This window comes from Trachurus trachurus (assembly GCF_905171665.1).
Source record: "Trachurus trachurus genome assembly, chromosome: 19".
NCBI classification, from domain to species: domain Eukaryota; kingdom Metazoa; phylum Chordata; class Actinopteri; order Carangiformes; family Carangidae; genus Trachurus; species Trachurus trachurus.
The window spans coordinates 10,626,762-10,639,268 of NC_139913.1; positions in this window are offsets into that span (position 1 = coordinate 10,626,762).

Here is a 12,507-nt window from a genome sequence, read left to right on the forward strand (position 1 = left end):
AGAGGAGAACAACAGAAGAAGAGACAGGGACAGTGTGAAAGAGAGGGTGGGAATAAAACAATTCAGTTAGATCGAAATGAGTTTAATTGAGCTGAAAGGAAAGGAAAGAAAAGGATAGGAAAGGAAAGGCTAGCGTGCATGCAGTGTGAATGTTGATCAGCCGATTTCGCTGGCTTACCTATGCAAGCTCAAATAGGCGCCCTGCTCAGACTGAGGAAGCCTTGTTTATAGAGAGAAGACCAAATCCTCCAATCAAACATGTATGAGGCAGCACACTCGTACACACACACACACACACACGTCTCTCTCTCTCTGACATACACACAAATAACGCATCTCCACACATAAGAAAACAGTCCACTCTGGAGACATCACAGTGGCACAAAAGGCGCACGTGAAACCAACACATAAGAGCGCACACGCACACACATACTCACAAGGGGATCTGGATTACTTACTTACAGTACAGTGCCTGCATTGTGGGGCCTTGGGGGGGTCTCCGGTGTGCGTAGGTGTGTGCGTAATAACAGCACACTCCACCTCCTTGCCTCTCTCTGTCTTAACCACACACAACAAAAACACATGCACAAGCCAACAGAAGGATGATGTACATCTCTGCAGACGCTTACGCCGCATATTCCCACCGCTGGTCTGTTTGGTATTAACTGTAACGCTCCTTTCTCCTGATGGAGTTTTTTGCAGTTGCCTGCCTGGAGACCTGCTGCTGCTGCTGCTGCTGCTGCTGCTTTCAGCTTTAATTTAAGGAAGAAAAATGGTCCGTGCCAGAGAAAGAAAGAAAAGAAAGAAAAAAAAAACCTTCAAGCTCACTTCATCTCCAGAGTTTGCATTTTTATTTTACATTTTCTTTTTTATTATTTCTTTATGCAGAAGATAGCATGCACACAGAAGTTCATTTCTTTTCAGCAGTTATTTAGATGAGTAAGTCTATGTAATGACCCAGACAACAGACGAGCGTGTGTTTCAGTGACAGTCATCCTCCGTTTCATGGTTAAAATGGGAACAATAGGAGACTGAATCATATGTGATTCAGAAGTGAGAAAAAAAATCATGCTTGAGTAACAGAGAGGATCCGATATACAGTATGTGTCATAGGCCTACTGTTTGTCAGACGATTGCGTGCTTTTGTGTAGGATTAGAAGAATCTGAGTTGATATGTGCGTTGGTATGAAGTGTTTAGCTTGTTAAGATTGGACAGGGTGAAACTGTTGAATCATGATGAGTCGTTTACTTGTTTTGTTTTATTGCTCATTTTAAAGAGCAATGTGTAAATTTTGCTTTTGCTACATGGCTAACATTAGCATTAACAGACGTTTCCTTTCATGTGTAAGACAAGAAGTGATAACACACATCACTTCTTCAGGGCAGACTGGATACTAGTGACTCGGTATCAGAAAATAACAATATGGTCTCAATGGGGCTAACTGGTTAGCATGCTAACTTCAGCAGAGGTAGTAGTGATACAAATAGAAGCAAAGCGAGACAGCTCTCAGCAAGTAAAGAACATTTCTTTCACAATGGTAGTCCTAAATAACTATTGATGCTAACAATGGTTCTGGCTATGTAGCATTAGCAAAACTTACATATGGCACCTTTAAGTGAAATTTCAAATGCATATGTTTGATTGAGGAAGGTCAGCCAAGGATACAAAATGAATTGAATTATGTGTTGATTTTAAAAACAATATAAAAAAACAGCCTATACAAATCCAGTGTTCAGATTCCCCATTGTGTGCTGGTATTGTCTGTTAGTTTAAGGATTATGATGGAAGATATACAGGCTATAATGGCAAATATTTGACGGAGGCATCCTCATCATCCATCCTGAAATATAACCTAATTTCCAGGAGTGGATCAGTTTAAAAAGATTTCAACTAAATTTATGTCCCCACATCCATCCAAATGTTTTTTGTGTTGCCACAAAAACAGACCGTGAAGTGACATTGACAGCTTTGAAAACACTTTACAATAATTGGAAGTGGAAAGAAAGATTGGGGGGGGGGGGGGGTGGAGGGAGGGGGGGCTGCTGATACAGCAGAGTGTCTCTAAGATAAACAAACTGAAACCTGTATTTTGTATGATTGACTTGTTTTCCCAATTTCCGCGTAAACAAATGTCAATAATTTCAAGGACTTTTCAAATACCAGAAAATGAAAAATAATGAGCCAAGTATGACTCGGATGTATTAATGAGATGTAACAACACTAAAACAGGTGACTGGTTCCAGTGTTGAGGCTGAACCAACACTCTGAACCATCGGTAATGTGATTTAAAACTCATTCTGTAGTTTCAATTATTTTCTGCAGCTTCATGGATTAACTAAGCGAAAAGGGAAAAAATGAACCTATCAGCCACAAAATTAAAAGCAGCAATTTGCTGTAATGCTGTGGCTGATCGGCGATCGCTGTGTGTGTGAGGGTCACTGCTTCTTCTTTGCAGGAGGAGGGGGAGCTGACTGACCAGAGCTGCCTCATTGTTGCTCCTTACTATCAAATCCTGGTGCATGGCTGTGTGACAGAGTGATATCACAGCCTGTCGCACACTCTACAGCCTCAACCAACACTGGCTCTTTGGTCCCTGCTGTGTATGGCGCGCATGTGTCAGGTGGACACAAGGGTGCTCAGATGAAACCACCCAAAACCACCAGTCGCACCAAAGTGTCAAAAAAAAAAACGTGACCACTCTCTGCTCTGTCTGTTTTCACCTACATCAATCCACCCCTGCACCCATCGCTCATCCATGAGTGACATCATTCAAACATGCGTGTGCACTCGCATGCATTAAGTTGTAGTAGGCCTACGTGTTCTCCTCGTGAGCCTGCATTATTCCAGACCAGCAATTAAAAACAAGCCATTCACTTATCAGGAGTGTCTGTTCCCACCCACTCAAATCACATCTCATCTGCTTTCCACTACCAGTATCACAGCCGTGTGTGTGTGTGTGTGACTGTGACTGTGTCTATGTGCAAGAGAGAGAGAAGAGGGGCACTTCTCAATCTGACACTTCACAGCGTGTGAAATTTAATTAAACACGCTTCACAACCGTGCACACATACACAGACATGCACATACTGAAAATTTCATGCAAATATAGCACAAAACTGCCATACACATTTTTCATTTTATGCACATTTTATCATGCATAGGCCCTTTTTCCATTCTCATTATTGCCTTCTTGGATGCACTTATGCAGCTTTTGCAGAGGCATAAGCTGCCTGCCTCTGTACGAGGTGATTGTACAGCTGTGAGGGTCAAGTCGGTTCTGTAAAGACTAAAATATTACCAGGTCTGTAAATACTCTTAACTTGTGGCCAAAAAAAAAGGTCTTCAGTTCATAACCACCCTGAGGTGCCCTTGAGCAAGGCACTTAACCCTCCCAACTGCTCCAGTGGAGCTTGCTCAGTAGCCAACAGATCAGACGGATAACAGATGGCTTATCTGGGCAGCTTCCAGGTCTGTGACAGTGCGTGTGGTGCAGGGAGCTCAGTCAACTTATTGCTATTAAACAAACCAACAAAAAAAGCCAAGTTTTTGAAGTGTCGGTTGGTTTGTTTCAAACTCGCAGACTAAACTTGTTCAGACTTGTACAGAAGTCAGACGTGGAAGAGTCAAGAGTTCAGGAGAGTCAAGTGGAGCTTGAGTCATTCCCGATGCTCTGGGTTTAACAAAAACATTCTTAATCTCCAGTGACGTACATATTCCCCCCCTTTTCCATTTAAAGCACCATGAGGACCGTTGGTTAGACATTAACTATGAAATCTGTCGGCTCTGTCTGCAGTGATAAAGATCCTGTTACATACTGTACACTCCTGAACAGCTGGATGGTAAACATCTGCAGAAGCCAAATCCTGACTTTTAGCTCAGAGTGTGAATCCATCTTTAATAACAGCGCACCCTCCACTCCACCCACTTCTTTCAATCCCCACACCTCCAATTTGTAACGCAGCCTTTCTTGTGTGTTATATTAGATTTAATATTTTTCTAAAACACATTATTTTCGGGTCTTTTTTAGGAACAGAGTTGTGACATCTGACTTACCTGACCATGAAATGTGCTTTGCCTTTTAAGTTCTGTATTTTTGTGCCCCAGGCGATGCACGCGGCGCGAAGGTGGGAGGACAGGTGCAGTGAAAATACATGCAAAAGAGACTCTAGCTTTAGCACATGAATTCAAATGAAACATATGCGAAAGATAGACGTTACCTGAGTGTGTTGTCTCATTTTGAGTATAATTTGATGATGTGGTGAATCTGTAAGTAGGTCTTAGAAGGAGCGGGCTCTGCAGAGTGTGAATGTAAACTAATGCACGGAGACGGTGTGCGTTAATGAAAGAAAATACAACCATCTGCTGTGTGCCGGGTGACCACAAATCTCTGCCACGGGCAATATTTAACTAAAGTGGAAGTGGAAATGATGGCACCAAAATGGTCTCCTCTTTTCAAAGCAGGCCTATATTCAGAACTTGCTCACTTTGGCTCGGCCCACATATAATTTTAACATAGTTTTATACCTACTTGAGTTTTTTGGAAGTACAGCTTGTGGTCATGCTGACTTGTTCAGTTCTGCTCCCGCTGTGGCGCCGTATATGGATGGTGAAATAACGTGGAAGAGGAAAAAAACACATCACATCACATCCCGCGTATTGGTGCAAATGACAAGGCTGTAATTATTTGCATACTTAAGTGCTGATGGCGGCGAAGTTGGCGACCGACCTCAATGTGTGACTTTGTAATAAGAGCTGTGAAATACAGTAACCCGCCGGTTGTATCAGTTGTGTACAGTTTGTGGGTGTTGTATGTTTCTATATTAAGCTGCAGTGTTTTCTCTTTCATGTTCCAACAAACACCCACTTTTACTGTTGTTCTACACCAGGGGTACTCAAATACATTTGTCGAAGGGCCAGAATTTTTCTTAACAGACACCTTGGGGGCCGCACATTCAAATAGGCCTAGATTGAAATTAAATTCACCTTTTTCGTCTAATAATTTAAATATTTTTATTTTACTTGTGAGCACATAATTTTTATTTATACACTTCATGGTGTTTTGTATGATATAAAATGAAAAATCTTGACATTATCATATCATCATTTACATATCATGCTGGAGCTTTAAACTGCTGACTTGTATCCTCAGACATGCCCTGTGATTTTCAACTTAAATATGACCTGACCATCACAGGACATGTCTGACTCTGTTCTGAGGATACAAGTCATTGGTCCTGAAATGTGTTTTTCTCTTCTATAATACACATTATACATCTGGGAGGCGACGTCTTTCCACACATGGGCTTCCTTCACCTTTGAAACGAGGCAGAGCTCAGTGGGAAACAGTAGGAGAGACACAGGCCGAAGGCACCGGGACACAACACCGGGGGAGAAGCAGGTTGTGCAGCTGTGCGCCGTGGACGTGCACGTGCACGAAAAAACAATATGCATCTCATCAAATGCGCGTGGCTTCGGCTTTTGAGTTGTGAGCGTGCATGACGCACGGCTACATTGAATGGGTTTGAGCGCGCGCAAAAGACGCTTCATCTGAACGGCCCCTCATGCATGATGCACACACAGTTGAACCAAGACGGCGGTGAAAATCACCCACGGTCTCTGCAGACAGGCAGGGAAAACCCTGCAGTCCAGCCCGCTCCCCAAACACTCGCGCATGGTGATTTGGGTTTGTCGGCGTTTCTGTATCCCTGTGCAGGGCCTCACAGGCACACACAAACGCTCCACACGTGTTTCCACGTCCCAGCGCATTGACTTACAGGCGCACGGAGCCCGAGAAATACAGTATACAGTAATATGTAAACTAGTAGAACTCAGTCGCGGGTCTGATTGGAAGGTTCGGCGGGCCGGATGCGGCCCGCGGGCCGCCTATTGAGTACCGCTGTTCTACACACACGCCGTCTGTGTCCTACTTAGTCTTTTCACTTGGCTCTTTTTGACACCGCACGTCGACATCCGCGCTTGATGGTCTTGAACTCCTGGGTGACAGCCGCCACACACAAGGCGCCCCCGGAAGCCCCCTTCCCCACGGGGGGGCGCGATTTCAACCCTATCACCTCGCTCGTCTTCGCTCAGGTTCAGATGTGAGCGTTTCTACCCACTGGGACTTTCTCGCAGCGTGGTGTGAAGGAGATAGAGGGAGGAAAAGGGAAAAAAAAGGAGAGTTCAAGTCGGGTTCTTCCGCTTTTGCAAGTTCTTGCTGAGCTTGCAGGAGCGGGCGGCTGAGTGGTTTTGGACGATAGTGAGCTTAAACCCCACGCACGACTTAAACCTGTGGCCGGGCTCCTTTTGAAGAGTTTGGTGACTGGTGTTTGAACCTGCAACCTTTCTTAGGTGGTGCATCTTGAAACTTCCTCTTCCTTCTGCCCAATTCTGTTTCTGCACAGCATTGATGCAATTAGTCTCTTTCTCTTCTTCCAATATCTAATTTTTCCCAATTTTTTCCTTTCTGATTTTACTTTAAAGGGATAGTTCAACATTTTAGCAAACTGGTCCATTGCCATAATCCCTATAGTTTTAGGAGTAGGTTTGTTACCTTTAATTGTCGGTGCAAGCTATTTTTAGAACGGTGGAGCAGAGCCGCGAGCTGCACAGAGCTATGCTACGGAGGTTAATGGGATTTCTTGGTTTCCCTCATCAAACTCATCAAATACACAATCCAACAACTCCAAAACGCTCTGGTGGACAAGTTGTGACCTGCACATTTACCACGCTATGAGATAATAACGGAACGTTACAAGATGGAGTTGTTATCAAGGCAATTGCAGAGACTGCTTGCCGAGAAACTGCCCTCGACAGTAACCCGCATCAGCGGTTTTGCATGAATTTACCTCAAAAACAACTCTCTCATAATGTTGAACTATCCCTTTAAAGAAGCATTTGAAATAATTGATTATATATAAAGCAAAGTGCTTTTTTCCCATGAGCTTCACTTAGCTGTGCCCGTGCTCTGTCTCTCTCGCCCATGGCAGTTTCACCGGCCACTCACCAGTCTCCCACTTGTCCAAAGTTTCAAGCCAGGACACCGGTTTAAACTTGAACATTCGCTGACAGCCCACAGCCGCGGCTGTATCGCCGATGGAGGGGAGACTAGATTAGGAGCCTTTTAGGACATGTAATTTCCTCAGGCTTTTTTCCCCCTTAAAATTCCCCCTCTCACAGTTACTTCTCACACTCAGTGTCACGAATGGCAGGGCAGGCTTTAGGTGGCTTATGCAACAGTCCATTAAGTTTGCCATAGAAATGGCCTGTATTGCCTGAGAGGCTGCAGCAGACACCTAGAGATAAGTAATGTCAGAAACAGACAGCGATACGGATGGGGCCTCTTACATCTTTTATGGAACATTAGACTGAGTGAAGAGATGACCTAATTTGAATTGATTTGGCGTATATTTGTGCTCAGGAGAGCACACACACACACACACACACACACACACACACACACAGAGACACACAGATAAGCAGACACAAAGAGACGCACATATTCATGCAGGCACCCCCACATGTGCGCACGCCAAGATGCACGGACACACACACTCAATCTCTGCTAATCTAGGTCTCTGTGCTTGTACGCTACCCAGCTGTAGCTGCGTATCCTTGGCAAAATCTTAGATGTTTTCAGCTGAATAAGCTCGAGCTTGATTACACTGCTTTCTATTAATGAGGCCGCTCCTTCTTGCTGAAATCTCCCTCTGCACTGTTGTTGTGCACTTCACAGTCCACTGGGCTACTGGCCCACAGACGTAATTGTTTTAACTTACTAACTGTACGCTCACTCAATTAGGGCAAAAGCAGAAATCTGCTTTATTTCCTCAGCTCGCTGCAGTATAAGGCAGAACAGAAGTCTGGGTGAGGCTCGCACACAACAGCACGTAAACACACAAGCACTCACTTAAGGACTTCAGGAATGTACTTTAAGTTATTCGGCTCTTTGTGTGCAGTTTTTAAGATGGCATGCTGTGTTCATCTTTTCCATCTTTTTATTTTTTCCTTTCATGAGTATTTTCAGATGCACGGCTTCGTCAAGGTTTCTCTCTCTGTGTGCATTCGGATTAATTAGTGTTTTGGTACTGGCCTTTGGAAGAGGGCTGAATGCTACCGCATTGTTTGTGTGTATGTGCTCCAGTATGCTGCCTTTTTTTACATGCTCATTTTGTTCTCATGTTTTGCAAATTGTTGTTTAATAACTCACAACACAGGTGGAACAACATAAAAAACAGCTTTTTAATGACCCTCCCTTCTTAATCTTACACCATTAACAAGAAGATATTTCTGTGGCTTTAGCCTTGAGTCCAGTCATTAGGAATCAATAGCACTTTTTTACAGCAGCTTCTAAGTTTTGAAGTTTGAAGTTTCAAACGTTGCATGGTCGAAAGATGAAAACCGCAGTCCTGTCCTACAAACCCAGAACCAAACTTTGAAGTCCGCTGTGAGATTATTGGGAGCTTTACACTCAGCTGACACATCTCAGTGAAAGTTTCTTAACAGCTTCAGTATGTTCTTTAGATAGTGTGAAGTCCATCACTGTCACATCATTTTTTATCGCACTCACACCACTGGCACAATACATAGCAGGATTTGTCTCCACGCGAGCGTCTGTGAGTGAAGGCACAGCAGAAAGGATCAAAAATACATGATATAATTGAGGAACTGAAGCCATAAATATGCACAGCAGTAATAATCCACACAGCAGCTAATCACAGAGGAAAATGTCAAAAGAATCCAAACAATATGAAATGTGTGTAATTGGTCATACAGAAGCTGCTGTAATGCGGGTGTTGCCATGGAAAAAACACAAGCTACTGATTTGTATTTATTTATTTTTTAAGGAGCTAATGTATAGCCGGCGTCCTGAATGGGTTCAGACTGACAACTTAATGAAAGATGTGTCACTTGAACTCTTTGCAAACAGAAGTGACGCCTCAGTGTTTGTGTAAATCGCCCATGGCAACAGTGCTGTTGTAGATCAACTATATCAAATCCAGAGCTGAAACCGAGGATTTCTCTGTTGTAACATTATACAAGTGAATAATTGATCACATGAAACAGAGTTGGCTTGATGTATAATTAATCATAATAATATATTTCTTTGTAGCTTTTTACAGTTTTTGACTTGTAATGTTATTCAGAAAACTACATGTACACTTAATCAGAATCAGAATCAGAATCAGAACTGTTTTTATTGCCAAGAGCAGTAAAGGTCAGTTTACAGCACAAGGAACTTGTCTTGGTGTCAGGTGCAAACATAAAGGTACCACAAATAGTTAAAAGGGAGGGATGAAAATAGAATTAAGAATTTTTTTTTTTTAAGTTTTTTTTTTTGGGGCTTTTTTGCCTTTATTTGATAGCACATAGTAGAGATAGACAGGAAAGGGTGAGGCAGAGCTGCCCGACACGGGATTCGAACCGGGGCCGCCTGCGGTGAGGACTGTAGCCTCTACATGGGGCGGCCGCTTTAACCACTGCGCCACGCACCGCCCCCAGAATTAAGAATTTAAATAAAATTAAAAGAAATAGAATGAATTAAAATATTCTAGTGCAAAAAATATGCATATACTATATGCAAAAGAATATGCATATACTACAAATTCACATATAGAATAAAGATATATACAAAGCAATGCTGCCTTGATGGTGGGATTAAGGTAGACAGGGACAGTAGTTGTTGTTAAGGAGAAGTGATGGGACATCTGGACAAATGGAATCACAGACTTCTGTTGAAGTCTTGTGAGTAGTCGTGTCAGGACAGAAGGAGGGTTTCATTTAAATCACAGTCTCACTGAGGGGGTTTTTGGAGGAAACCAAATCAAAAGACTCGAGAGGGAGAGAGACACGGGCTTTCATCTCGACTGTTACATGTTGAGTTGGAAGGGTGATCTGCCTGTGAATGTTTTGACACTTTGTTAACAAAAATCTGAGGAAGTCGTGCTTGGCAAAGGCTCGCTTCGGAAAAAAAAAAAAAAAAAGAGTTAGACTTTTAGAGTTTGCAGCAATGTCTCCATGAGATATGATGAGGATGTTTCTCTATAAGGTCAGCGAACTATTTCCTTCAGCGTGGTAGCGTCTCGTCACATCTCTCTTGGCTTTCTCCATTCATGTTTGACAATCTCTCTTCAGGCACTTTGGAGTTTGAGCGAAACCAAGGTGAGGGAGGTTTGTCACGTTGAAAGCTGCCGTCGGACTACAAGCAGCACGGCGTCGGCGCAGGCTCCGTCGCCATCTGTCATCGCATCGCTATCAAGGGTTTCAGTCGCTGAGAATGTGAATCCCTCTGAGAGAGGTCTTCATTTGGACTCATGCGACGAGGACTAAATGAATTATCACCGTACCAACGTGTACTTAAAACCCACATTAATTCCTTGGCTTTGTTCCCTCACAATTACCTTCTTTCCTGCTTCCTCCTTCACCCCTCATCCACCTCTGCTCCTCCTCTCCCTTCTCCCTCTATACTGTATCATCTGCCTTTTCTCTTTATAGCAGGATTAATTGCCCTTGAATGATTTTATAATTGAGAGATGTTGGTGTCCCAGGTGACGGTGAGGCGAACGCAATAAGAGCACTTGGAAGTCTTGAAATGAAAATAAAGGAAGGTGGCAGAGCGCCCTGTCAGTCGGTGTTAATGGTAGGAGAGTGTGCGCGGGGGTTTGTGTGTCATGCAGGTGTGTGTGTATGTGTGTTTGCCCACTGACAAATACGCGGTAATTGTAAGAGAACTGATGAATGCACACGCAAATACTTTATGAAATCCACACGGCTTTTGACTCAAATGTGTTTGGAGGTTCCAAACACAAACAAACACGCACACACACACACACACACACAAAGAAGTTTGGTATCCCTTACACAAGCTGTGCACATAAACAGATGTTCAATTGAAATGCATAATTTTCTCATAAATAGGACTTGTGAATGCTCTACAGTTGGTGTTCAGACATGAATAATTGATGACGCATTTATGGATATTAGGTCGAAGGAGTTCCTGAGATCCATGCAGATGTTTGGTTTGTTTGCATCCAATTACAGTCTGGCTTTGCTTATTTCTTTTTTAAAGGACTCCCTCTCAACCTTGTTTGTAATGGAGACTGGAATCTTGGCTCAGGTTTGTAATGCAGATTATCTGGGGGTGTGAACAGGCCCGAGGCTGCCACCGAATCTGGCTCTCCAAGCCTGTGTTGATTCGATCAGGCCCAGTCGGTCCGGCTGCGGCCGGGCACGGGAGAGAGAAGAAAGCAGGGGGAGAACCTGCCAAAATGTGAAATCTGAGGAAAAACAACTGACGTCTGGCAAAAACAAACAGGCGTCGACCACAAGGGCCAGATGCTCAACTCTTTATAAGTGGCTTTACAATTCAGTTAAGAAGAGACGGAGAACGCTTTCATCGGCCAACAAGCCAGTCGCCACAGCGAGGGAAGAGCGTCCCATGAGTCGCAGGGAGTCCAGGTTTCAATCTGTGATTTGTTGTGAATAGACACATGTCGCATTTGAGCCATGGAGCAAGATGTGAATCGATTTCAAATATATGATGATTATCTTTTCTTTGGTTTCCTGGATCTATGACTAAACTGGTCCATTCGCTCTGTGTCCTTGATACTTTGTAGAAGCTTTTTTTTTTTTCTTTGCTTGGTTTTCTCTCTACTCTCGGCCCATGTGCATAAAACCACATGGGCCATTTTATGTGAGGAGGAGAACCCAGCAGTTTGTGCCTGCACTTTTCGGGCAATATTCTTCAAACTCAGCTTGACATTAAAGGCCCGGAGGCCATCTGTAGTTTCACACCTGCCCACTGTTTTTGGAGCTGAAAATGCGGTCAGATACACATCATTACAAAAGAAAATCTCCACTTAATGTGAAAGCAAGACTTTGCCGAGGCCTCTGTGACCCCTCGTGTCTAAGACGCATTAGCAACGTGAGCTGGTTGTGTGAAAGAAGCGGCGTACTGTAGCCAGAGCTTTCGCGTGTTTCTAAAGAGCCAAATAAAAAAAGGAGAAGGAGCAATCACAAAGTGTGTGTGTATGTGTGGGTAGAGGGAGCAAAGTCTGACTTTTTTTGTGGAGACCCAGTTGAAAATGGTATACATGAGCAGCCTTAATAAAAATAGGAGTGATGGGATCAATAAAGCTGGATTGCCACCATGAGGGGAGCTGGCAGAGTGCTTCATTGGCCGGGCTTTAACAGAGAAACGGAGCTAAGTAGAGGCCTGCTTTACAGGCCAAGCTGTTCCAATTACTCTCTGATAGACTAGCGCTTCAGACCTGACCACAGATCACACTGTTAAGATGAATGCTGAAATTGTGCCGCCACCGATGTGGCAATGAGAGGCTGGAATATTTGCAGAAAGACACTGGCAATTCATAGACGTTAACTTAATGTTGTGGGAGCTTCTCTTGGCCGAATTGTTTCCTTATTATTTGCTTGGGCAGACCTAATGCAATGCAATCACTCCAGCCGACAGGCAAAATTAAAAACTGTGAGGCATGGATTATGTACACGGA